Source organism: Melopsittacus undulatus, chromosome 1 (genome assembly GCF_012275295.1).
Source record: "Melopsittacus undulatus isolate bMelUnd1 chromosome 1, bMelUnd1.mat.Z, whole genome shotgun sequence".
Classification (NCBI taxonomy): domain Eukaryota; kingdom Metazoa; phylum Chordata; class Aves; order Psittaciformes; family Psittaculidae; genus Melopsittacus; species Melopsittacus undulatus.
In genome coordinates, this window is record NC_047527.1 from 80,662,407 (window position 1) to 80,689,694 (window position 27,288).

The following is a 27,288-nucleotide window of genomic DNA, read 5'->3' on the forward strand; positions in this document are numbered from 1 at the left end:
AAGCATATCATTATATTACTAAAAATTTTTAATCCTTTAGTCTTTGTCTTTCCTTCTTTTACCAAAGAGAATTAGAGGTAAAGTAGCCACAAACTCACTGGTTTGTTTGAAATCAGGACTAAGTAAATTCTATTTGACGATATTCATATTCATCATTGCATCAAGTTTCTGAAAAATCAGGCTGAAATCACATGAGTCAAATGCTCAGTCCATGAGACAGAAAGCATTTCACCATTAGCAGATTATTGCAGGTAACAGATTTAGCACAGCTTTTGAATGGTCTGGAGTTTTTCAGAAAGATAATGGCCTGGTCTACTTTGGTCACTTAACCAGTATAACGTCTGGCTTGGGATAGAATCATAGAATCATAGAACAGTTAGGGTTGGAAAGAACCTTGCAATCATCAAGTTCCAAACTCCCTGCCATGGGCAAGGACACCTCACATTAAACCATGCCATCCAAGGCTTCGTCCAGCCTGGTCTTGAACTCTGCCAGCAATGGAGAATTCATCACTTCTTTGGGCAACCCATTTCAGTGCCTCACTATCCTTACAGTAAAGAATTTCTTCCTTATATCCAATCTAATCCTCCCCTGTTTAAGATTCAACCCATTTCCCCTTGTTCAATCACTACAGTCCCTAACGAAGAGTCCTTCTCCAGCATCCCTATAGACCCCCTTCAGATACTGGAAGGCTGCTATGAGGACTCCACACAGCCTTCTCTTCTCCAGGCTGAACAGCCCCAACTTTCTCAGCCTGTCTTCATATGGGAGGTGCACCAGTCCCCTGATCATCCTTGTGGCCCTCCTCTGGACTTGTTCCAACGGTTCCATGTACTTTTTATGTTGCAGACACCAGAACTGGACACAATACTCCAAATGATGTCTCGCGAGAGCAGAGTAGAGGGAATGTATTATTTTAACACATGATATATTGAAAATATATTTTTTACTTATATAAGTATATATTAGCTCAGTAGTTTTCTTTTTATTTTTTTCCAATACTAAGTTTCTGTAGGATTTTTACCTGGGTTCATATAGGAATATTTCTGGCAGGAGAGAAAAGTAAAGTGTACATAAGCATTTTCAGAGTTGCTTTGCAACAGCCAGGATCATTATAATATCACCTGAATCCAACATGCTGTATCACCTGAATACCAGAATACAGCAACAAGTATGCAATTTTTTTTTCCACCTAAATATGATTTGTTCACATTTTTTCATGATATACTTTTTTTCATCAGTTATTATAGAGTTTGAATGCTGTTACATTTATACACAGACCTGTGTAAAACTGTTCTAACATGTTAGTGTCATATGGTCAAGGGTTTTACCCTTTATCAAAAGTTTATATTTTCTAATAAGCTAGTACATAAGAATGTGCATCAGAACATAATACACTCTATTCATAATCTTATAATTTTCGCATAGCCTGTGGTTCCTCTTTTTGAAGGCTGAGCTGGAAATATATACACTGTGACGCAGCCTAAGAATAAATTTGGAGCAATTTCCTTAGGTTCAGCATTTTGACATGGAGAGGCTCTCAATGAGAGCCAAGCTCAAAATCTGCAATGAAAAATATGTTGTCATTTTTAAGAAAGTTTTTTAAAAGGCATATCTTTTATTCCAGGTGCATAACAAGTAAATATTTACTGAAAATCATTTTGAGGAGAAATTTAGTAGTTTTTTAGACTGACAATTTAGGAATATGCATCAATCAGTTTGAATGACAATATAAATGCCATGCCAATAATCCTATAATTAAGATGATTTTTCATAGATGTGTTGGAATTAAAGTGAAATCTGACAGCCTCTCTGTGGAGAAAATGGTAATGAAGATACATCTGACCAGGCTTTAATTGTAGATGGATGCACTATTCTATTTTCTCAATGACTAACAGGTTTTTTTGACCAAAATAAAAGAAACCATATGAACAGCCAGCATAAGTAGGCAGAGTAAGGTAAACAATGCAAGCTTCAGTCCAGATTTTTTTTCCAGGAATCAGCTCAGACTAACAGTATCATGTATTTCTACAAACTGCATTATCAATACTCTTCAAACAGAATTTCCACAAGAATCAGCAGCTCTAAACCTAAAGAAGAGAAAAAAAACCTTCAAAATCTCAGAAAATTGATGAATATTTAGCTTGCATAGTCCCACTAAGTTGCACTTTCAGCACAGTCTGTTGTAATAATGCTTATTGAAATATAGAATCATAGAATAGTTAGGGTTGGAAAGGACCTTAAGATCATCCAGTTCCAACCCCCCTGCCATGGGCAAGGACACCTCACACTAAACCATATCACCCAAGGCTTCATCCAACCTGGTCTTGAACACTGCCAGGAATGGAGCATTCACTACCTCCTTGGGCAACCCATTCCAGTACCTCACCACCCTCACAGTAAAGAATTTCTTCCTTATATCCAATCTAAACCTCCCCTGTTTAAGTTTCAACCCGTTACCCCTTGTCCTATCACTACAGTCCCTAATGAATAGTCCCTCACCAGCATGCTTATATACACACATTTGAATACTGCTCTTACAGAAATATGTTGAAAGTAAGGCATTAATATTTGCCCCAAAGATAATGTTTTTCAGATACTGTAAGTGTTGTGCTGTCTTCTGTTTGGTAGAACTGTACTGCAATATGTCTCCTGACACCTGTTGCTGCTTGCTATTATTTATATTACCATAATACTTGGAAGTTTATCAGAGGCCAGGATCCCTATGCAGAAATGTGAGCCAAGAAGAAAATCCCTATCCAAAGAATTTTCAAACTAAGTAGAACGTGAGACAACAGATGGAGTGAGACAGATGGTTGGAGGCTGAAGGTGGTAAAATAAAGCCCAGAGATGATATTAGGCAGTGGTTTTGAAACTATGAGCTTAATAATTGTTACATTCTTTGAAGACAGCATGAAAAAAACAGAATTTTAATTGTCATTCTGAGGAATTATAATGAAGCTCTGAAGATGTCTACACTGGCTTCTTGACTGGGATGGGAAATTGACTATCTATCATCTATATCCGTATCTGAATATATCTACCTATACATCTATATCTATATCATCTATGTACATGTTCATGTGTACAGAGATAGTGGTTGTCCTGGGTCCAGCAATAGCAGTAATTTTTCTCCTTCTTAGTAGCTGGTGCACGGCTGTGTTTTGACTTTCAGCCTGCGAACAGAGCTGATAACACCAGTGTTCTTAGTTGTTGCTAAGTAATGTTTAGTCTGACTAAGGACTTTGTGAGTCTCATGCTCTGCCAGGGAGGAGGGGAAACAGGGAGGAAGCAGGGACAGGACACCTGACCCAAACTGACCAAAGAGGTATTCCATAACACAGCACAACATACCAAGTATGTAAAGTGGGCGCAGTTACCCAGAAGCACTAGATCACTGCTCAGGTTAGGCTGGGTACTGGTCGACAAGTGGTGAGCGGTTGTATTCTCTTCCCTTATTATTTCCATTGCCATTAATTTTACTGGTAGTAGCAGCTGTGGGTTTGTGTTATACCTTAGTTACTGGACTGTTCTGGTAAAAATGGTAATTTAATTTGTATTTGTGCATAAGATTCACCTCACTAAGGTGAAATGAGAGAAAAGTATAGAGAAAAGGTGATTTAGAGAAAAGGCAGCTAGAATTACAGAAACATAGAATAATTAGAGTTGGAAAAGACCTTAAGGTCATCTAATTCCAATCACCCTACCACAGGCAGGGACACCTGGCACTAAACGTTCAACATTGTCCCACGGACATCCTTGTCCCTAAAGTGGAGAAACATCAATTTGATAGGTGGACCACTCGGTGGATAAAGAACTGGCTGGATAGCCGCAATCAAAGAGTTGTGGTCAATGGCTCAATGTCCATTTGGAGACCAGTAATCAGTGGTGTCCCTCAGGGACTGGTGTTGGGATCAGTCTTGCTCAACATCTTTGTCAGTGACCCGGACAATGGGACTGAGTGCACCCTCAGCAAGTTTGCCAATGACACCAAGCTGTGTGGTTCTGTTGGTACGCTAGAGGGAAGGAATGCCATTCAGAGGGACCTTGACACACTTGTGAGGTGGGCTGATGCCAACCTCATGAAGTTTAACCATGCCAAGTGCAAGGTCCTACACCTTGGTGGGAGCAATCCCAGGCACAGCTACAGGTTGGACAGAGAAGAAATTCAGAGCAGCCCTGCAGAGAAGGACTTGGGGGTGTCGGTTCATGAGAAAATGAACGTGATCCGGCAGTGTGCACGCACAGCCCAGAATGCCAACTCCCTCCTGGGCTGCATCAAAAGAAGCGTGACCAGCAGGTCAAAGGAGATGATCCTGCCCCTCTACTCTGCTCTCATGAAACCTTACTTGGAGTACTGTGTGCAGTTCTGGTGTCTTCAACATAAAAAGGTCATGGAACTGTTGGAACAAGTCCAGAGAAGGGCCATGAGGATGATCACGGCCCTGGAGCACCTCCCCTATGAATACAGGTTGAGAAAGTTGGGGCTGTTCTGCATGGAGAAGAGAAGGCTGTGTGGAGACCTCATAGCAGCCTTCCAGTATCTGAAGGGGGCCTCCAGGGATGCTGGGGAGGGACTATTCATTAGGGACTGTAGTGATAGGACAATGGGTAACAGGTTAAAACTTAAATAGGGGAGGTTTAGATTGGATATAAGGAAGAAATTCTTTACTGTGAGGGTGGTGAGGCTCTGGAATGGCTTGCCCAGGGAAGCTGTGAATGCTCCATCCCTGGCAGTGTTCAAGACCAGGTTGGATGAAAACTTGGGTGATATGGCTTAGTGTGAGGTGTCCCTGCCCATGGCAGGGGGGTTGGAACTAGATGACCTTAAGGTCCTTTCCAACCCTAATTATTCTATGATTCTATGAACCATGTCACCCAAGACTTCAACCAACCTGGCCTTGAACACTGCCAGGGATGGATCATTCACAACTTCCTTGGGCAACCTATTCCAGTGCTTAACCACACTCACAGTAAAGAACTTCCTCCTTGTATCTAATCTGAAGTTCTCCTGTTTAATTTTTAAGCCCATTACCCCTTGTCCTATCACTACATTCTGTAATGAAGAGTCCTTCCCCAGCATCTTTGTAGGTCCCCTTGAGATACAGCCTTGATGCTGTGCAAGCAATATACCAAAGTATAGCCAATATATGAAAGTATATACAGAAATACATATATATATATACCAAAGTAGCCAAACACTGTGTGTTATCAGCACCTTTCTAGCTACGAATACAAAGCACAACACCATCAGGTCCGCTGTAGGGAAAATTGACTCTATCTCAACCAGACCCAATACAGACAGAAATAGGCAGATTTAAGAATACGTGAGTAAAAAGGAGCTGCTCCCCACAAATGTAAGAACCTTAAATTGTAAGTTGCAGTTTTCAGTTAGTACTGCTACTGAAAAAAAAAAAAAGCAGATTTATCATCACAAATATGAATTTTCAGTTTGTTAATTTTTATTGTATTCTAATTTTTTTAATTGTGCCCACTTTTTTTTTGACAACACAAAGAATTAGCTTAATTAGGTTGCATTAGATCCTAGCATTTTTCCTTCTGTTTTATCCAGTTTCATAACTGTACGAGAAAAAGAAAAAATAAATCTATGTAAAAAATTGTTCTATAGGTCTGAGCCTCAAAGCACAAGCACAAAATAATACAAGTTTTTGAAGTTAAAAAAATGTTTCTTGCATAAAATTGAAATAATCTTAAAAATATCAATATTTCCTTTAAAAAAAAAATCACATTTTAAATTAATCACTTTTCCATCCAGATTAGAAAAAAAATAAATCAGATATCATCTGAAATTCCAGCAATTTCAGTGTTAGACAAAAACATTTGTCAGTAAACCTTCTGATATGATATAATCCTTCCCATATGAGTATCTCTTATTTCTGCCTAATTTAGTCTATTAGTTTGAAGAAGCTGAAGATATCTAAATTGATACAAAGATGGAAAGCTTTGTAAAAGGACATAGATTTTCTTTCTACTCCTTTAAAAACAAGAAAAAGTTTAATTTGCATACATTCACAGTTCCGTGACTGGATGTTGCGTTCTGGATTGAGTGGATAACAGCTGTTCAGTATCTTTCTAACAGACCTATATGAAGACCAGTGTTTTCTTAGGTGGTAGGAACATGTGAATGTGTGTAGGTGTTCTAGGATTATTTGTTTTTCTCCTTTTATCTCACTAGCTAATATTTGAAAGGCTTCAGAATAACTTTTTATTTTTTTAATAACCTATCCAACTCTTAAGGCTACTAAGCTAAATGTTTAATTTTTTAACATCTGGATTTAGCGTCTTGAATCAGGAAATTATTTTTTATATTCCTATTTGGTCTGTTAAACTATAGGCTCAGTGACAATGATATAGCAAAGGTAATATTTTTCTCTGGTATTAAAAAATGTATTGATACATGTTTAAATATGTTTTGAGACAAAACAGGGGAGAACAAACTGATTTTCAGGTGTGGTTGTTATTCTCAAGGCTCCTGAAATGGCATAAAGTGAAGAAAGCTAATAGTCCTGATTACTAAACAAGGTTTGTTACATTAAATTTTCTCAGGTAATTAGCAACAGTTTTACAAATTACATGAGGGAAATAATTTCCACAAAGAAGCCAAAGGGTATACTCCCTGCTGTCTTAATAATACTCTGGAGAACTTGCTACTAGGTGGATCTGTTATTTTTTTAAATCTCATTTGATGGCTGCTTTTTGTGTTCAGTTCTCTTACACTGATTAAGGTTGCTCTCCTCAGAAGGGTGCTTGGATCAATTTATTTATTAATTGATTGGTAAATGTATGGCAAAACAGTTTACAGTTAGATTTTTTTTTCAGTTATGCTTTTCAAAAAAGTAACTTTACTGTTCCCTTTTTTTTTTCTTGTCAGGAAATGTGATATCTTTAAAATGTATTTATTACAGTCCAATTGTGTTAGACTTTGGAATAATGATGCTTCTTCATCATAAAGTAGCCTCTTTATTTTTCCCCACCTGAGCATTCTGCTGAATCTGTATTCTCTCTTTACATACTACACTCTCATCATCTTAACAATAAATGTGTAAATTTGCAATATAAGTAAGAAATTAATAGGAGCAGGAAAGAAAAAATATCACAATGTTCTCAGCAATTTCAGATTATCAAATCCCAATAAAAATCAGACAAATCAAGTTCTCACTTAAAAAAAATCATTCTTTTTAATAACTGATGTTATCTTTCATTACTACTTTCCTGTAAACAGAACAAACATAGCACAGTCATATAATCAGCAAAGAGAAAGTGTCTGAAGCTGATAAAGTCCATTATGAGGATTATACAGCCCACTGCAAATGTTTTGTTATGTAATTTATTTTTTTTTTCTATAAAGTTAAAAACTGACTAGAAAGGTTGTGGACTATATGGAAAATACTAGGTTAGGTGAAACTGTAGTAAAAAAAAAGACAGTAGAACAGTGAAAAAAATATTTCAAACAATTCACTCAGGGCCTGTATGAATTCTGACCCTCCTAAAAATGCAGGGAACACTTCTTTTCTGCACTTATAATAACCAGAAATTTAGACTTTTTCAGTTTCTTTTATCAGAATGTAGTTGTTTTTTTAAATGAAAAATTTTTTTAATGTACATTACTGTGAGGAAGTAGTAGATACTTTATTCTAGTAATTTTTGGAGATTTGGGCTAAGTGCCAAAAGAAGTTCAGGTATTCATTGAGCAGCAGCTTGGGAAAGTTTTGAGACTAGAGAATCCAGATGATTATTGGTGGTTCTTCTTACAGGGTTAAGCAGTGTTATCTCTTAGTGTCTTCAGTGGGTGTTAAGAATATTCTATGTTTGTTTTTTTAATACCTAGCATGAAAATATTCTTCCTCTGCATTTTGCTCTATCCAAATATTAAAAATCAAACTCAATCAGCTCTGTATTGTCATTAAAATACATTTTCACCAGTACATGAGCTTTTGACAGATAAGAAAGTATATAACACTAAATATATTTCAATTCTTCAAGCATTATTTAAACACATATTAAAGGAAGACAGCACACAACTTTTTGAAGTTGTGTGATGATACTGTGTCAGACATGGAAACGTGGAAAAGATTAATACTGGCACACTCTTCAGTTTCAAAGAACAAACTCTGCAGCTAATACATTTTAATCAATAACGAAGAAGTCTAAATTTCAATTTAGTCTTCTTGTATAAAAATATAAGTTCTCCTAGGTACAGAATTGAACGTAATTGAAGTACCATTGAAGAATTATTTTCATAATTGAACTGTTATCCCTATGAAATGAAAACATCTATGAGATACAGCTTGATGACTGAATAATTCCTTCCTTTGTAATGTTAATTATTCTTACAAAGCAGCCACAAATGGGGCTATATCCGGTTTCAGGCACAAAACACATAAAATATTACTTTCAGATGAGGAAGCACTTTTTCATGAAATATGCTTAGACTGCTTATTTTTTTTTACAAAGTTCATTACCTTTTTGACGCCAGACTCACAAAGGTGCTAAAAGATAATAAAAAGTAGCCTCAGCAATTTTGGAACATAACTACCTACACAAATTTGTAAATTTTAAGCTACATGGCTATGCAAAGCCACATGTAGCTCTTATATACTTTAATTAAATGTATCACTGTTAATAAATATCTTGAAACAGAGAACATGCTTAGCTATGTGATGATTTAAGCATGATTTTAGCCAGTTTAGCCTGAAGTTTATAACATGCTTAATTGCTTTTATTTCAAGATTATTTATTTATAACACTACTGCTGATATAAGTCCAAAAAAGGAGGAAAAATTATTTTTACGTACATTTTGAAGTTGTACAGTCTTCACAGATTTTATACAATCAGTAGTGCTTTATCAGCAGTATTAGAAATGTTATAATCCCATCTAGATGTAAAAGTTTCTTTTGTAGTCTCACATTATCTATCTGATCCTAGAGATTAATATTAAGCTATTAATTTCATTGCTGTAGGGCCCACAGCTGAAATATACTGATCTTCAAATGTCTCCATCCCGGAGGGATGGGGAGGGGAATCAAAAGAATGTAACTCCCATGGGCTGAGATAAGAACAGTCCAGGAACTAAGGTATAACACAAATCACTACTGCTGCCACCAATCATAATAATGATAAGGGAAATAACAAGGGAAGAAAATATGATACCCCCAGCCGAAACGAGCCCGACCGAGAAGAGAGAACTCCCTTCTGGGTAACTCCCAGTTACCTTCCCAGGTATGATGTGCTGTGGTACGGAATACCTCTTTGGCTAGTTTGGATCAGGTGTCCTGTCTCTGCTTCCTCCTAGCCTCCCCTCCACCCTGGCAGAGCATGAGACTCAGAAAGTCCTTAGTCAGAGTAAACATTACTTAGCAACAACTAAAAACATTGGTGTTATCAGCTCTGTTCCCAGGCTGAAAGTCAAAACACAGCCGTGCACCAGCTACTAAGAAGGAGAAAAACTGACTGCTACTTCTAAACCCAGGACAGACCACCATCTTCATGAATAACTGCATCATCCCTGAGACTTTCAGACTTTCAAAGGACAGTTGCTCTTACAGGAATGAGTCAATATTGTATTTATCAAAACCTAAATGAAGTATGATAAAAAAGGATTGTTGTAATAGGACAGCTGGATTAGTTTGCATGCTTAAACTATTAGAGAAAACTGCTGTAGAAAAGATTAAAAATGACATTGAATGAAGAAAAACCCTTCTCTCTTTTAGTTTTGAATAAAAATAATGGGTTTTTTTCTGATTCTCCTCCGCATACCTCTGGCTGGGGTCAAGGCTGTGAGCAAGTGGCTGCAAGGTACAGAGTTGCTTTCTGGGGTTAAACCGTCACAGTCCTTTATAACTGATGCTTCAGAGTCCTTCAGGTCAAAGAAGATCCTGACAAGACAAGACAGGATATCTACAGTGCCTTGTTTATACTAGTCTATATTGACTTTTTAAGGTCTTTTGTAGGTTGTGAAGAAGCAATCACCCTGAATGGCCCCCAAAAGCTTTTGCCTTTTTTGGAATTTAAACAAGTTTTCTTTCTGCTCATGCTTTTTGTGATAAATAAAAATGCATACTCATTCACTCTGAATTACCTGTGGTCTCCAACACCTTCAGCATCAGTTACTGAGCACAGATGATTTGTGATGAGTGACCAGTTCTAAACGAATTATTGAAATTGGAAAAAGCTGCAATTTCTCAGCACAAGGCAGTGTTATAGAAAAAAAGAAAGAAAAAAAAAAAAGGAAAGGGAAAGGTAAGTGAAAGGGGAAAAAGAAAGGGAAACAGAAAGGGAAATGAAAGGAAAAAGAAAAGGAAAGGGAAAGGAAAGGGGAAGAGAAGGAAATAAAATCTGTTATGTAAATTTGGTAATTTCTCAAACTATTTTTTCAATAATAATAATGAAAAACATTCTAGAAGTTGCCCATTTTAGTATATAATTATACATAATAACACAACACAGATATATTTTCATACGTCTAAAGGAACTTGCTGGCTGAGCAGTAATTTCTGTGACTGTTAGGCACAGCAAAACCTGGCAGCCTCAATTCTGAGTGCTTAACACTGTTAAAAAAAAAAATGTCCATATTCTTTTTTTTTCTTGCCATTTTGATAAAATACATATGAGAAAATTGATTTTGTTATTAAAAAAAATATATTATATCTAATCAATATAGTCATTACTGATGGTCTCAGCTTGAGAGGCTTTTGATATTTTTTCTGTACTTGATAGGAATTCATAAATCATTAATTTTATGCAAAAGAAAGAGAATTACTAAATTAGAGTGAATTCTTGCCCAGCTATTTAAAACATTTGTTGGTATTCAGAAATATTTAAGTTCAAGACGCTGCATTTTTTGTCAGCTAGGTTATATTCTAAGGGCTATACAGGGCATGGTTCAATGGACATGATAACACCAGAAAATAATTCCACTTATACTCTTTCTAAAAACATAGACCTGAGTTAATGTTTTGATTTGTTTTGCTTCTGGTATCTTGAGCACATCATTACTGGATACATGTAACCTAAAGTATCTCATCTTTTTATGATCCTTAAAGAGATTATAAATCCTTTAAGATACAATGCATAAAAGTATTCATTAATTTATCCAAAGGATTACTGTAGTGGAAAAATTAACTGATTTTTTTTGTAGTAGAAACATGTGGAAAAACACATAGTGCTTGATCTCCATCCCATGAAGCGTATAATAGCCCTGTATTCTGTATTATTTCCACAAAATAATCAGGAAGCCCTGACTTCACTAAACTGTAAAATGACACACTTCGGCTCATTCAACTTCTAATGTTTCCCCCCTCCTCTTCTGAAGAGAATTTACAATGAGCAGACAAGATCAATTTGTTATTAATCCATTCAGCCTTCTTGAGGTTATTTGTCTGTGGTTTTGTTTTTGTTCAATATTAAGACTGAGTTGTTCTTCTTCTTGTCTTCATATCTATGTATTAGATATAACTTTGTCAATTTGTGTACCATCAGCTCATGCATTTTGTTTTCAAATTCTGATGCAGTCCCGAAACAGCAACTAAAATCATCAGAAAGCTTAAAGAGCGGATTCTCTAAATTATTGAAACCATATTCCTCTTGTAATTATTTCCTTCTAAGGTACTGGAAGTGATGACCCTTCCCCAGTGGAGATTTCTTTGTTCTGTGTTATAGGAATTTGTACAGTCTTTGGATGCTTCAAATGATTCACATCTGAAAGAAAAGTTGTTGCTGTTATTCCAGGAGAAAAAATGGTAAAACTAATCTGATATTTGCATTACATATCCAACTGTTTCTAGCAATTTAGATTTTTTCCTGTCCAGCAAAGGAAAGAAAGAAGGAAGAAGGGAAGATGAGATTATCTCACAAAAATAGTCAAGATGCTTGCTACATACATCCTGAAAAGAAATCTTTGCTTCATCACCACTTAAAAAAATAAATAAATAAAAAATCCTTTCATTTTTATTTCATAAATACGAAACTGATACCTTAATACTGTTACAGGATCGAGTGCACTACATGAAAATATCACAAACATTATTGCATCTATCATTATAATATTCTGGACCTATATACTCATTCTTATCTTCATATTCCAGAGGTAATGAATATTGCCAGATCCAGAGTAACTCAGACACTGATCATGGACCTTCGATGTTCCAGATGAAAGCCTTGCCCACAAGCCTACTCTTATTCCCCCTCATCTTCTTTAATCTTGGGAACCCTCACTAGTAGTAATAAAATGCGCATGATTAAAACCTAATGAAGTATCATAGAATCACAGAATGGTTTCATTTGGAAGGGACCTTAAAGATCACCTAGTTCCAACCCCCTTGCCATGTGCTGGGACACCTTCCACTAGACCAGGTTGCTCAATGCCCCATCCAGCCTGTCCTTGAACACTGCCAGGGATGAGGCTGCCAGTTTCCTTGGGCAACCTGTTCCAGCATCTCAACACCCTCACAGTAAAGAGCTTCTTCTTTATATCTAAATCTACCTTCTTCTACTTTAAAGCCATTTTTTTATACTCAGAATGACTTGAGAACTTCTTCCTAGCATGTGTTACCTTTGGAAGTGATCTTCAAGTGAGAAAATGTCAACAGAGACAGTATTCTGGTTTTCTAGTATTCTGGTTTTCTTTCAGCTAATAGCTAATAGGTTACAGACCAGTCTTCTACTTTCATAATATCATCATCCCTTTCCCCTTCAAAAATGTAATTCCAGTATCTCTAAAAAAATCTTTAGTTACTCTACTTCTTCAGTCATGATCCTTCAATCTGGCTCCTTTGTTCTGTTTTTATATTTAATTTTTTAGTCTTTCTTTTTTTCTACTTGATTAAATATATTCAACATTTCTAAACAGTTTAAGATATGGTTTACTCTTTTCATTGAATTACTCAAATCTCTTGTGTGTATTTGTCTTCTGCCTTTGCACTCTGTGTTTTACTTTGTAAATATACTTGCTTGAGGATGACTGTATGGTCATTTGATGAGAAACTCCCATCTGCTTTGTCTGGTACCTCTCAGCTTGAGGAATTTAGTTGCAGGCTAAAATTCTTCGTATTGATACATGCAAAGAGATTTGTGTCTATGCACACAGGTTTTCCACTGCAAGAAAAGGGATTTTCTTCTTTCCTTTGCATCCCATCCAGAGATCAGAAAAAAAAATAGGTAGAAAGCTTGCTATTTGCTGTCCAGAGGAGGGCCACGAGGATGATCAGCGGACTGGAGCACCTCCCATATGAAGACAGGCTGAGAAAGTTGTGGCTGTTCAGCCTGGAGAAGAGAAGGCTGCGTGGAGACCTCATAGCAGCCTTCCAGTATCTGAAGGGGGCCTACAGGGATGCTGGGAAGGGACTCTTCATTAGGGAGTGTAGTGATAGGACAATGGGTAACGGGTTGAATCTTAAACAGCAGAGGTTTAGACTTGATATAAGGAAGAAATTCTTTACTGTTAGGGTGGTGAGGTACTGGAATGGGTTACCCAGGGAGGTGGTGAATGCTCCATCCCTGGCAGTGTTGAAGACCAGGTTGGATGAAGCCTTGGGTGATATGGTTTAGTGTGAGGTGTCCCTGCCCATGGCAGGGGGCTTGGAACTAGATGATCTTGAGGTCCTTTCCAATCCTAACTATTCTATGATGTTATGATTCTATAAGTCTTATCCTTTCTGTAATACATTCCTATTTCCAAGATTTTATCAGTTAAATTGCATCAACTTTTACGGAAGTTCTGACAGACTTCTATAAGAAGGTTCACTTATTATCCATCTTGTTATCCATTGATACAGGGATAGGAGAAAGTCTTTTAGAATCAGACCTTTTTTTTTTCTTTTAAGATTTTTCACAAGCTCAGCAGGGGTAACTTTTACTGGAAAAGGATTCAGAAATAAAGTAGGAAAGTTGCTGTCTTCCCCAGTTCAGCAAGTCTAGGGTTTGGCTTTTGACTTATTTGTTGTTTTTTTTTTAATCTCAGTGTATTGTTCGGTCTTATTTTTTTTGTCTACAAAATTTATAAATAGCAAGCATCTTGAAACACTGCTCATATACATAGAAAAAGAGCAAGAAAGTATGTGAAAAAGACAGTAAATTTCTTTGGCTATAATGAACCAGGTAAATTATATGTATTGCTGTATCATAACCCCCATTATTATAATAAATAATTAGAATAAGAATAAATGCATTCATTAAATATAATTAATTATAAATATACTATTTTAATACAATGAATACACTGAATTAAAACACAATGAAAATATTATAAAACATGTTTTTGCAAGAAAGTTAATCAGTTTACATACACCATTAAGGAACAACCCATAGCTGAACATGCATTAAAGTTCTGATTGTTGGTTTGAGACTGATCAGAATAACTGGAATTGCTTACAATCTTCAAAATTTTTGAGACCATCCTATTTCTTTCATAAATTTCCCTTAGGAGTTGATTATACACAGTGATAATACAGTTAGCTTTTGTAGGCATGTAGTAGGACTCAGGATGAAGACGATGGAGAGAGAAAATTATTTCATTATCAGAATTCATTTTTAAACTAAAAGTTGCTAATAACACCAATACTGAACCTAACTACGGACATGGCATCTTTAGAATCCACTTTGGTCTGAGAGGGCTATGTAATGTTCTAGCAGTGTGAAATTAATTTATGATTTTAAGAACATGAAAAGAATTATAGAATCATAGGATAGTTAGAGTTGGAAAGGACCTTAAGATCATCAGGTTCCAACCCACCTGCCATGGGCAGGGACACCTCACACTAAACCACATAGACTAAGGCTCTTGCCCAGCCTAGTCTTGAACACTGCCAGCAATGAAGCATTCACCACTTCTTTGGGCAACCTCTTCCAGTACCTTAGCACCCTTACAGAAAAGAACTTCTTCCTTATATCTAATCTGAACTTCCCCTGTTGAAGTTTAAACCCATTTCACCTTGTCTTATCAATACATTCCCTGACGAAGAGTCCCTTTCCAGCATACTTGTAGGCCCCCCTCAGATACTGGAAGGCTGCTATGAGGTCTCCACGCAGCCTTCTCTTCTCCAGGCTGAACAGCCCCAGCTTCCTCAACCTGTCTTCATACGGGAGGTACTTCAGCCCCCTGATCATCCTCATGACCCTACTCTGGACTTGCTCTACCAGCTCCATGTCCTTCTTAGGTTGAGGACACCTAGAACTGCACACAGTACTCTAAGTGGGGTCTCACAAGAGCAGAGTAGAGGGGCAGGATCACCTCCTTTAACCTGTTGGTCACGCTCCTTTTGATGCAGCCCAGAATATGGTTGACTTTCTGGGCTGTAAGCACACACTGCTGGCTCATGTTCATTTTCTCATTGACTAACACCCCCAAGTCCTCCTTCTCTGCAGGGTTACTCTGAATCTCTTCTCTGCCCAACCTGTAGCTGTGCCTGGAATTGCTCCGACCCAGGTGTAGGACCTTGCACTTGTCATGGTTAAACTTCATGAGGTTGGCATTGGCCCTTCTCTCAAGCATGTCAACATCCCTTCTGGATGGCATCCCCTCCCTTTAGTGGATCAACCAAACCACATGGCTTAGTGTCGTCAACAAATCTCCTGAGGGGATAATGTCGCCGACAATGATGTTGAACATGATCTGTCCCAGCACCGACCCCTGAGGGACAACACTCATTACCCGTCTCCAGTTTGACATTGAGCTATTTACTGCAATTCTCTGGGTTTGGCCATCCAGCCAATTCTTTATCCACTGAGTGGTTGATACATCAGATTTATGTCTCTCCAGTTTAGAGACAAGGATGTCATGCTGGACAGTGTCATACACTTTTCACAAGTCCAGGTAGATGAAATAAACTGATTTGCCCCCATCCATCAGTTTTGTAGCTCCATTATAGAAGACCACCAAATTGGTCAGGCAGAATTTGCCCTTAGTGAAGCTACATTGGCTGTCACTAAGCACCTCCTTGTTTTCCATGTGCCTTAGCATGCCTTCCAGGAGAATCTGCTCCAGGATTTTGCAGGCAGAGAGGTGAGACTGACTGGTCTGTAATTCCCTGGGTCATCCATTTCCCCCTTCTTGAAAATGGGAGTTATATTTCCATTTTTCCAGTCACCAGGAACTTCATCTGTCTGCTACAATTTTTCATGTATGATAGACAGTGGCTTAGCAACTTCACTCTCCAGCTCCTTGAGGACCTGTGGATAGATTTCATCAGGTGCCATGGACTTGTGCATATTCTGGTTTCTAAGATGATCTTAAACCTGATCGTCTCCTAGAGTGAGCCTAAGTTCTTCATTCTCCCAGGCCCTGCATTTGTCTTCCGAATAATTAGAGTTCTTATTAGATCTCTTATGTCATTATTTTTTACTTCAGAGGTCATTTGTTACATAAAAAAAAGAAAAACATTAGTAGATGCAATTGATAAAGTAGTTATTAAAATGCTAAGATTCTGGCAGCATTCTGTTATTATATTAAATGACTTTTTATACAAAAAAAGAAAATCAAAGTGATTTTATAATAACCAAAATGTCTTCACTTTTCAAATTACTGGGTGACTAATATTACATCATTCTATTAAACAAAATTAAAGTAACATTTCTAATCCTCCAAGTTGCACTTGAGATCTTGTTAAACCCTTTATGTCCTTTGACATTTCATTTCACAATGAAATTTTATCCTAAATCCTGTGCAATTATGGCTGAAAATTGTTACTGACTTTTTAACACACCATAATGCATAATCCGACTTTAAACCCTTAGTCTTTTTAGCCTACAAATTCAATAAGGTATCTTTCCTACCTTCAAACAAATAAGCTGATTGTGGAATTTCTTACAAGACTCTTCCTTATAAAAATGTGCTATTTCACATAAAAAATTTATTTAAAAAATAATTATTTGTATTAATTAATATCAGAAGATCAAGATTAATACAGGTTTCCAGATTTTCTAACTATTGAGAATCATTGCTATTGATGTATAAGATTTAGTAACTCCTGGCTTCCAGCCTTTTGGCAAAGAATGGCAAAGTTGTAAGGATTCTATACTAAAAAAGAGCTCTCAGGATGCCGAGGAACCCTTGCTCTACAGGGGGAGATAATCTTGCCTAAGAATATACATACCTGCCTTTAACCGCTGAAGGACTTCTGAAGAATGCAATCAGTTGTTACATTTAATTTACCAAAACTAACAAAAAAGGGGGGGGACGGGGGACAAAAGAAAGCCTACCCAAGAAAACCTCAACCACAAAATACTCTTATTGTTCTGTAATATGCTTTGAATGTAACTTATTTTTTCTAGCTTTTGTTATGAATCAAAGTGAAACATCAGGCTTCTCAGAGTAAATGTGTTCACCATTATTAATTTACATGTTTAAAATATGTTTGGCTGATAGAAAGTTCTATTTGCAGTATTTATAAGAATCCAACATGCTTCTTTCAAAATGATGACACAAAAATACAGACATTTATTTTTCTGGTACTTTTATGGTGACACATACTTTTATAGTAGAAAGAAAAAGATGAATGGATTAGCTTTCTCATTTCCAGCTAAATCTAATTTTTGGTGGCTACTGTAAACTACATTAGCAATATTGATTGATTTTATTTGATATATGCCCCTGAGATATATAGCAGAAGGTTTATTTTTATATTTGTTAAGCAACTGAGTATATAATGACATCTTTGGAAGTTTTTAATGATTAAAATTAATTTTTGTGAGAGAGATTAGATGCATGGCATTGAACCAAATTGTTTTGAAGTATATGGAAAAACTCATTTTAACTTTGGTAGGTTGGATGAGGCCCTTGTAGAGCAAGCGAAAAACAAAGAAAACAGGATAACATATTTGAGAGGATTAGTTGAGCACCAGTACAAAACTGTACAGTATAAAACACATTTTCAGATATGTGTGAATGCACTGGAAGTATAATATCTGAAACCATGTATTGACCAGCAATGCCATTTTGCAAGATTTGCAGTAATATATGTAGTTAGGCATTTCTGAGACATGCGGTTTCAATATTCACTTTAAAAAATCATGTTAAAAATAACTGCACCATTTTTTACAATTACATAAGTCTGTATAATTTTTTCTTCCATTATTTATTATGTAGACTGGGATAGCACACAATTGCTGGTCTTTGTTTTCTTACTTGTATTTTCTTTTTAAAAATATTGTCTTATTTAATTTGCTTTTATTTGAGTAGGTTACATGTCACTTAACGAGCCACTTGGCCAAGCCATCGGGTCTTTCTGTGCTCAATAAAGATATGGGCTTCCACAGGAGAATATAAACCTGTGATAGAATGTAATGAGTCATTACCCTTTCTCCACTGATTTTAGGGAGAACCTGAAAAACTGGCTTACACTAGTCTATTAGTTTTTAGATGCTTAAAGTGAAATAACATAAACCCTCTGTAGATAACTTGGTGAATAAGGTCTTGTCTTATGTAGCTTAGCATCCCTTTTAATTAGTGACACAACTCCACTGCAGATGCGTGTGGCCTATCAGCAGAAAGTTCTGTCTTTAATCCCATGTCTGATCTTTGTTTATAAATAAGTATCCATCCACTGCCTAGCAACAACTTTAAGACTCCATGTCATTTTGCATTTCATCATTACTCCATACCCACTGTTCTTATTTCACCTATACACAAAAGCCTACCTAGTTTTGAACCCATCTTTCTGATTTATCATTCTTCTTTACTTCTAAGCTTAGACAAACTTATTAAACTCTGTGTAAAATTCTGACAATTTCATGCATTTGAAACTAAATGTAAGAAGACATATTCTTGAAGTTAACTATATTGTGTCAGTTAAATTTCATTGTATATGATTCTTGAATTGTCAAAGCACATAATCTTAAAGATATTCTTAATGCATTAAGCTCTTTCATTATTTATTCTTTTACAATGATCAGTTTTCATTTGTAGGGTTTTGAGATTCAGTAAAGACAGCAACCACAATTCCACTTTGAAAAATCATTTAAAGCATTAGGACTGCAAAGATTATGTGATGAATTTCAGGAATTGTTGTGACTTATAATGAGACAATAACTGACATTATGAGAACAAAATAACAAAAAATTTGAGTGCTGTCTATATTGCATTCTAGTGTATAATTCCTTATAACAGTGGACTTATTGCACAACATTATGATCACAAGTTTATTTAAGTGGAACTTAACAGTAAATTTGCATGCCAGGCAAACTACTGCCCATTTTTAAAAAGAAACAAAGTTATCATTCCAGACAGACTATGGTTTCACAATAAACATAGTAAGATAGTTGAAAACTGTACTGTTTCGAGAGGCACAATTTCTGTGTGTTCTCAGAGGCCACAGTGAAAGGAAAACCCAGTTACTCCACTGTTTATTCCATTGCTATGTCTCCTGTATCACAATGAAGCACAGCCAATGCTGGCATTAGGACAGATATTCATAAACCTGCCAGTGTTTTTCTGGAATCAGTAACAAATCACTAGTATGCTGGAGGGGGATAGGAGGTGGTTAGAACATGATGTTACACAACACTCCTCAGATATTTCATTCTGGTTCCCAAAACGATCTTGAACCCGATCTTCTCCTACAGTGGGCCTAAAGTCTTTATTCTCCCAGTCTCTGCATTTGTCTTCTAAGACCTGAGCAGTGTGGTCAGAGCACTTGCCTGTGAAGACTGAGACAAAGAAGTCATTGAGAACCTCAGCCTTCTCCAAATACAGGGGAACCAGTTCTCCTGTTAGACAAATCTTGTTTTTGACAGACACACTACTTGTTACAGTGGGAGCCAGGTTGAAAGAAACCCTACAGTGCTTCTACATTGCTAACTATTCTGTATTTACACTGGAAAGACACCTGATTTTTAGACCTACAATGTTGAAAAATGGACCTTAATGGATTGAAAAATCTGAATTGGTTTGTACATACAGAAGGGTTTTGGAGAACATCAATTTGAAAAATTCCTAAATGTGACATTAAAAGGTAGCAAACAGTAAAATAAGCAGGGACACAGGCATTTTTGCCCTTGGAAACTTCATGCTATTTAGGTTTGAAGAATAGCTTCTTTATGGCTGACAGAGAGAAAGCTTGATACCTAATTATTTTATATTTTCTGAACAGTCAAGCAACATGTGAGCCATACTGACTTACATATCTTCATGACATCTGTGAAGCTCCTATTTGGTACTTCATGATCATAGGCAAAAATTTTTTGCTTTCTTCTAAGCTGCTGTGGATATTGTTACTTGGTTAATTTATATCTTAGTCCCTTTTATATTTCAACAGACACCCTTAAAAATAAAGGCAATTATAAAAACCTAGAATGAGTAAGATAGTTCTGAGGAACTTCATCAGCACCAGTCATTGCCCTTGATTAACTAATTTGCCAATGAATTTAGGTGATTAATTAAATAATTAAGTAACAATTCCTCAAATGTTATTGTTATTAGCTGTTTTGCATAAGAAAACTGAATTTCATATTGTCAGGGCTCTGAGGGCACTACCAGCCCTTGTTGGCCCTGCCCAGGCTCCCCTGGGAACTCCTTCCACCCCTGCACATGGACACAGAAGCCTCAACTCAGCTCATACTGGGTTCCTCAGTCCCCTACCCCATAGGAGTGCTGGTCTACTCTACTGTCCCCAGAATGGACCTCATGCTTGTAGCCATGTCTCGATCCCCATTCCTGTCTCCATCTCCTACTGCTGGATGGAATTTGAGATCAGCTTCACACTTATTTGCCTAGGACTGCCAACAGACTTCACTACAGCACCTGTCTATGTCCACCATGGTCAAATCCTGAGGGATGGTGCCCATTTGTCAGAGCACTGCCAGGCCTGGGGTCACCCCTGGCTCACAGCTCTCAGTCCATCAAGGAGCAGCTGGCCCTTGCTGCACCCTGACAAGTATCTATTTACTACTCTACTTTGAGTGACATTCTGTATCAGTGGCTCCAGGGTGCAAATTTTATTTCTAAATGGTTTTGGAAAGTGCACCATATCCTTCTCAGTGTGACAGACAGCTCTTTACTGAAGACTTCATGTTGTACTTTACGATTCTTAATCTCCAGAGAACATTATTTCAATAATTATTGTTATTCATTTATTAATAATCTCAATTTTTTACATGCAGTGCAACTCATACAAGAGTGTTTTTCCATAAATTACCTCAATAAATATGAATTTACTTCAGTATTAACTACCACTACTTCCACAGTACATATGATCTATTTTTTTTTTATATTGCTAAGGCTTGTTATACACATTTATATTGCTTGTATCTGGCTTGTTAAAATTTAATTTACAGTTTCTGCCTCAAGAGGATAAGAAGTGGTATCTGTATGCTCCATTGTATATCCCTGAGAAATAATTCACTTTTGAACTCTGAATTTTTTCATGGTAAATTGGTTCTGTGATAGAAAAACAAACACATTTGTTTTCATGAAATGCTGCAGGGAGGGAAAAAATACTTCATTTCTTTCTAGACAAATAAGCTATAATGGGACCAGTATCTGTATTAGATGTTGCCATTTTGTATTTTACAGAGTAATAAATGGACATTTTTTTACCTTTAACCATTCACTTCTTACCAAATCCATCTAATGAGCATCCATTTCTGTTAAATAACATTTGATAATTAGAATCAGACAAAATTATAATTTTGATGTAGCAGTGCAACGGGGTGGATAAGGGAGGAAACCCAGCAATAGAGAAGCAAAATTCCTTTTCCAAACAGAAGCTCTAGGTACTTTAATCTTTCCATCCTCTATTCTAGGTATGTTTTCATTATCAAAATTACTATAAAAGCGTCTTTTCTGTTTTCTTTCATTTGTAATGATTTAACTTCTTCATTTACAGTCACTACTCCTGAACACCCTTCTCAGAAAAGTCATTTTACAAAAGCACAAAACACATTGTATCAACTTCCCACTTGCCTTTTTCCATTCCAGAAAAGCTATCTTGACTCTTCACTGACACCAGTATATCATTAGTAGCTTTTTTATTTAAAGAAGAAGGCACTTTCATATTTATATTTGCATAGATGTAATATCATCACATGCTTGTGCCGCGGCCAGGTGGAGGGGAGAAAACACCGACACGATGTAGATTCACAAAATGCTCCGTTTATTGATTACAAGGCTGCTCTTAATATACTGTCCCACACGCAATCACGCACTACTTAATTGGCTACTTCACTCTGCCCGCGAGAGGTACATGCTCCACTTTGCCTCTCCTGATTGGTTTCACACCTTCGCTTCAGCTTAGCGTTACATCATGCTTCTGGCATCTTGTTATTGCTCTCCTGTTTTGCTGACCTTGATGCTTCCTCTTCCAGCCTGGGGTCAGAGGCTCACTTTCTCACAGCTTGCTGCAAGCCTGTTAAAGCGCCCATGCTCGACCCCCAACATGCTTGCTTATTTATAAGGCCGCAAGTAAGAAGTACTCAAATAGATTAAAATCCAGGTAGCACAGTGCTACCAATCATGACAGGATGGATTGTCTAGGTCTCTGAGAAGAAATATAAAAGTTGGGCTTTTTGAGAGCCTTGGAATAGTAAACCTGAAATATGAATTAATTTGTTGCTTGCATTATTATTTTTTACCTTCTTAAATTATAAAGTAAATAATTTTCTAAAGCAGCAGCACCTGCCTTGGAGAAGGTTTGATAACTAACTATGACTGCCTTTGCTTTAGATGTCTACAGTTCAGAATCTAAGCTAAGAAGAACAGAAACACATAATTATAGAGCAAAAACTAGGTCAATGATAGAGAACTGAGGCCAAGAGCAAGCACCACCTGAAAGCTGCATTTGCTCAGAGACACAGGCTGTTGATAAGTACAGAATAGAGTTATAATCTGCTTGGATCCGACATTGTGCCATTATGCCAGTTACTTCTTGTCATTGACATACATTATTGCTACTACATTGTACCACAAGAAGGTGGTATACCTGGGCTTCATAATTACAGGACATCTGTTTTTGTTTTATTCATTTATATTGTTCTTAAATGTAAACTTAATTTTATTCCTTCAGAATAAGCTGACAAATCCACAAGACTCTCCAAGGGGCAAAAGAAAGGGTCTGCTTAGCAAAAAAGAGCAATGAAAAAATGTAATTGGAGACCAGTGACAAGTGGTGTATCAGGGATCAATACTGGTCCAGTCGTGTTTAACATCTTAATTAATGATCTGGATGATGGGGCATAGTGTGCAAATGACACCAAACTGAGGTGTGGCTGATACGTTGAAGGTTGTGCTGCCATCCAGAGGGACCTCAAGGGGCTGAAGAAATGGACCAACAGCAAACTCAAAAAGTGAAGTCCTGCACCAATAACAATTCCATGCACCAATAAATGCTGGGAACTACCCTGCTTGGCAGAAAAGGACTTGGGGGTCCTGGTGGACACCAGGTTGAACCTGAGCCAGCAATGTGCCCTTGCTGCAAAGTTGACAGGCATCTTAAGCTATTTTAGGCAACATATTGCCTGCAAGTCAAGGGAGGTGATTCTTTGCCTTTATTGAACACTCATGAGGCCACACCTGCAGGTTTGGGCTCCTCGGTACAAGACATAGTCCCACCATAGAGAGTTCAACAAAGTGCCATGAAAATGATGAAAGAAGTGGAGCACCTTACAAATGAGGAAAGGCTGAGGGAGCTGGGAATATATATAATGTATAGAAGTATCTGAAGGGAGGGAGTAAAGAGGACAGAGCCAGGCTCTTTTCAGCCATGCCCAGTGACAGGACAAAAGGCAACTCTGAAAGCACTTTTTTTTTTTTTCTTAATGTAACTTGCTCTATTAAGTCTTGGGAAGATGAAAATTTCACAATCTATAAAGCTGTAGCTAGGGCACAATTCACTGACTGCAGCATGAGTGCTGCTTTTCTCATGCAGACTTTTATATAGGTTTGGAGTCTGGAAGTGAGGTCAACCTCACTATCTCTACATGTTTACAGAATTCAAGTGGGATGCATTAGTCAAATCAAATTATGTGGCTACATAGAAACCTTTGGCAACCCTTGGAGAAAGCAATTTATACTACAGGTTTACTAAGGTGTGTCACCTCTAAAGAACACAAAAAAGGCTGGTAAAGCAGTGTTGCAAAGGCTGAGGTATAGAGACCACTGATATGCTTAAAATTTATTTTACAAAACTGGTTAGAACTTTGTCAACATCTGGTGGAGAACAGATTTGGAGTGTTGAAATGGATTTGCTACTACATAACAGAGTTAAGAAATTTTGAATTTTGGAAAGAGCAACCCACAAAGCACAATCAGTCACAAATAAGGCTAGGGCTCTCAACCTGGAGGAGTTACCTTGGATGGTGTCCTGAATAGGCAGGACTAAGGAAATTATAATCCCCCTGTGATCAGCACTGGTGAGGCTGCACTTAGAATTACTGTGATCAGTTCTGAGCTCCTCACTATATGAGATATTGAGCTGCTGGTGTGGCTACAGAGAAGGGCAACAAAGCTGTTAAAAGGTCTGGAGAATAAGTCTGATGAGGAACAGCTGAGGGAACTGGGGCTGTTTAGTCTGGAGAATGCTCCGGGAGGATGTTATTGCTCTCTACCTGAAACAGCATGGTAGGGAGGAGGTGGCTCGTCTCTCCTCTCAAGTAACAAGTGATAAGACAAGACAAAACGGCCTCAGGCTGCAGCAGGGGAGGTTTAGACTGGATATTAGGAAAGATTTTTTCGCTGGAAGGACAGTCAAGCATTGGAACAGGCTTCTCAGAGAAGTGGTGGAATCATTGTTCCTGGTAGTGTTCAAAACCCATGTATATGAGGCCCTCGGTGACATGGTTTAGTGGTAGAATTGGCAGTCCTGTGGTAAAGGTTAGACTTTATGACCTTAAAGGTCATTTCTAACCTAGTTGATTCTACGATTCCATGACCCAATGGGTGAGTCACAGTTGCAGACCCTCTGCTCTGAGGAGGTCTGATTCAACTGCCCCTGGCAGGGTTCCATTTATACCCTTGGTCGAATCTGATTTGTGGACAAATATGGTCATATTAACTCTCAGTGGCCAGGATCTCTGCCTGCATACAGCAACAGCTGCTATGTGAATATGACAGTGGTCACAGGGGCAGCCAGCCTTACATACCCAAGGCCAGCATAGCACCACGATGGCCAGGGCTGGTGTACCTGCCACAAACAGTTAAACAGATTTCTTGCTAGTAACTATATATCTGAGTAATGTGATAAGTTGATATTCTCATATACCGGTTAAGATTCAGTATCAGCTGACATTCAGTTCATCAGCTGATGATATAGAACACTGAGCCTAACCTACTTTCTGATGGACATAAAATCAAGTGAAAAAAGAGGTCACTCTTGAAACACACAAAGACATTTAATTCAATGAATTCAAATCCAGTTTTCTTAGCTGAAAGCTATTGATAATTTTGTACTAGTGTAGAACTGACTGCAGTTGGTGGCATTTCTAAGGCTTGTTTGTGGTTTATTATTATTGTTGTTATTATTGTTATTATTATTATTTCCTAGCTTTTTTGGCCAAAATACACAGAAGCTGATTCTTTACAACTGGTTGTTCTTTTTCACTTGCTGATTCCTTTTTCATCTCTTAAATAAATGTACTGACTAGAATTGCATAATGCAAATCACAGTAACTTCATCAGAAAAAAAAAAATCACAAATTATCATTGTAAATGACCACAAAAATCATCCCAGAAAATTAAAGTAATGGAGTGTTTCAGTTCATGACAGTACTATAAAGAATATTTTTTTAAGACTATTTTCTTAAGAAGACTGGATCATATAAACCTGCTTAACTTCTCAGTGTATTATAGCAAGAGGAGTTTTAGCTGAAAAATGCTACAGGTATAGCAATTTCGATGTTGCATCTGTACATCTTTCTTCAGGTTTTTAAATAGATGTTTCATCTGTATCTTTTTTTTGAGGCTTTTAAATTAAAGCTCTTCATTTAGGCACACAATTTTTCAGGCTAAACTATTTAAAAAAGAACCAATGACTCTCCAAAATAAAATAGAAGCAGCAAAGTGTTTGTAATAATTAAAAGTGCATACATCAGTGAAGAATTCAACCTCCCTGTTTCCTAATAATAAAGAAAAGCCATGAAAAGTAAATAAATGTACTTTTGGATCACTTTAGTATAGTGTAGGATCATTTAGTCAGCCTTCCTACTAGCCCATACGTATGTTATGCTTCAATACACTTCATGATACAGTCCTCTAAAATATTATGTATTTTCTTCCAGCCTCTTTTCATCAAGCAAGAAGCCAGCAATAGAGATATAACATTATACTGCAGCTATGCTTAAAGAAATGTGCATAATGCTTAAACATTAAATTAGCAATCAATCTGGTAACTCTTGTCAGGGATGGTTCACCAGTTTTACTATACAGACTCTACTTCAATGGCTTGCAGCAGATGAGGGAATGAGAGGCATCTCTTTCATCACGTGTGAACAAAACCTCAATACCCCAGCAGGTAGATGGGGAGCAGATGAAAATGTAGTGCCAATGCAAACACTTCTTTCTCAGTCCCCCCAAAAATTAGAGCCCTTCTTAGCTGGTTTGCTAAGTCAGTGTAAATGATGGCACCTCCCTGGTAGGGAAGGGGTAGGATTTCTAAGGGAGCCTGGAGGCCTCCCACATAGCTGTCCCAGACACCTCCCCGTCAGTCCCTGCAGTGCTCAAGCACCTCATGTCTCTGCACGCGGATCCCTGCAACCCTCCAGGTACCGCCCACCATTGGCCTCGGCCTCCCTGTGGGTGTGAGGCACCTGTTGCTAGGCAACGCCATGCCAGTCCACCTTGTGTGTGGGGCTGATTCTGTATTGGTGTGAGGGCCGAGAGCTCCAGACCTATGTCTCCTGCCCTGCCGAGAGTCCCGCGGTAAGCCTCGCCAGTTGGAGTTCCGCTGTTCTCCAGCCTCCTCTTTTGTGGCTGCAACAGTGAGAAATCTGACACAGGCCGCGTTCCCGCCCCTTCCGTTTGTCCATTCCCGCACCCTGGGCTCCCCATTCCCACCACAAAGGGGATTAAATACCGACACGGTACGGGGAGTGTTTGGGGAGGTGTATATGTGTGCGTGTCTCATCATGGGTTTCCGAAGTTGTGGATGTCTGAACACATTGTTGTGTCCTCATGGTGAGAATTCGCATATGTCTGCACATGTGTTACAGGGTACCGCGGTTAAAGTTGTGCTTGTTGTTTTTGTTTTGGTTTTTTTTGTGTTTTTTTTTTTTTTTTACAACATCCATGCAGTGCTTGCAAGTAACACAGCAATTATATAAAGTCAGAACTACTCGTAAATAAATAG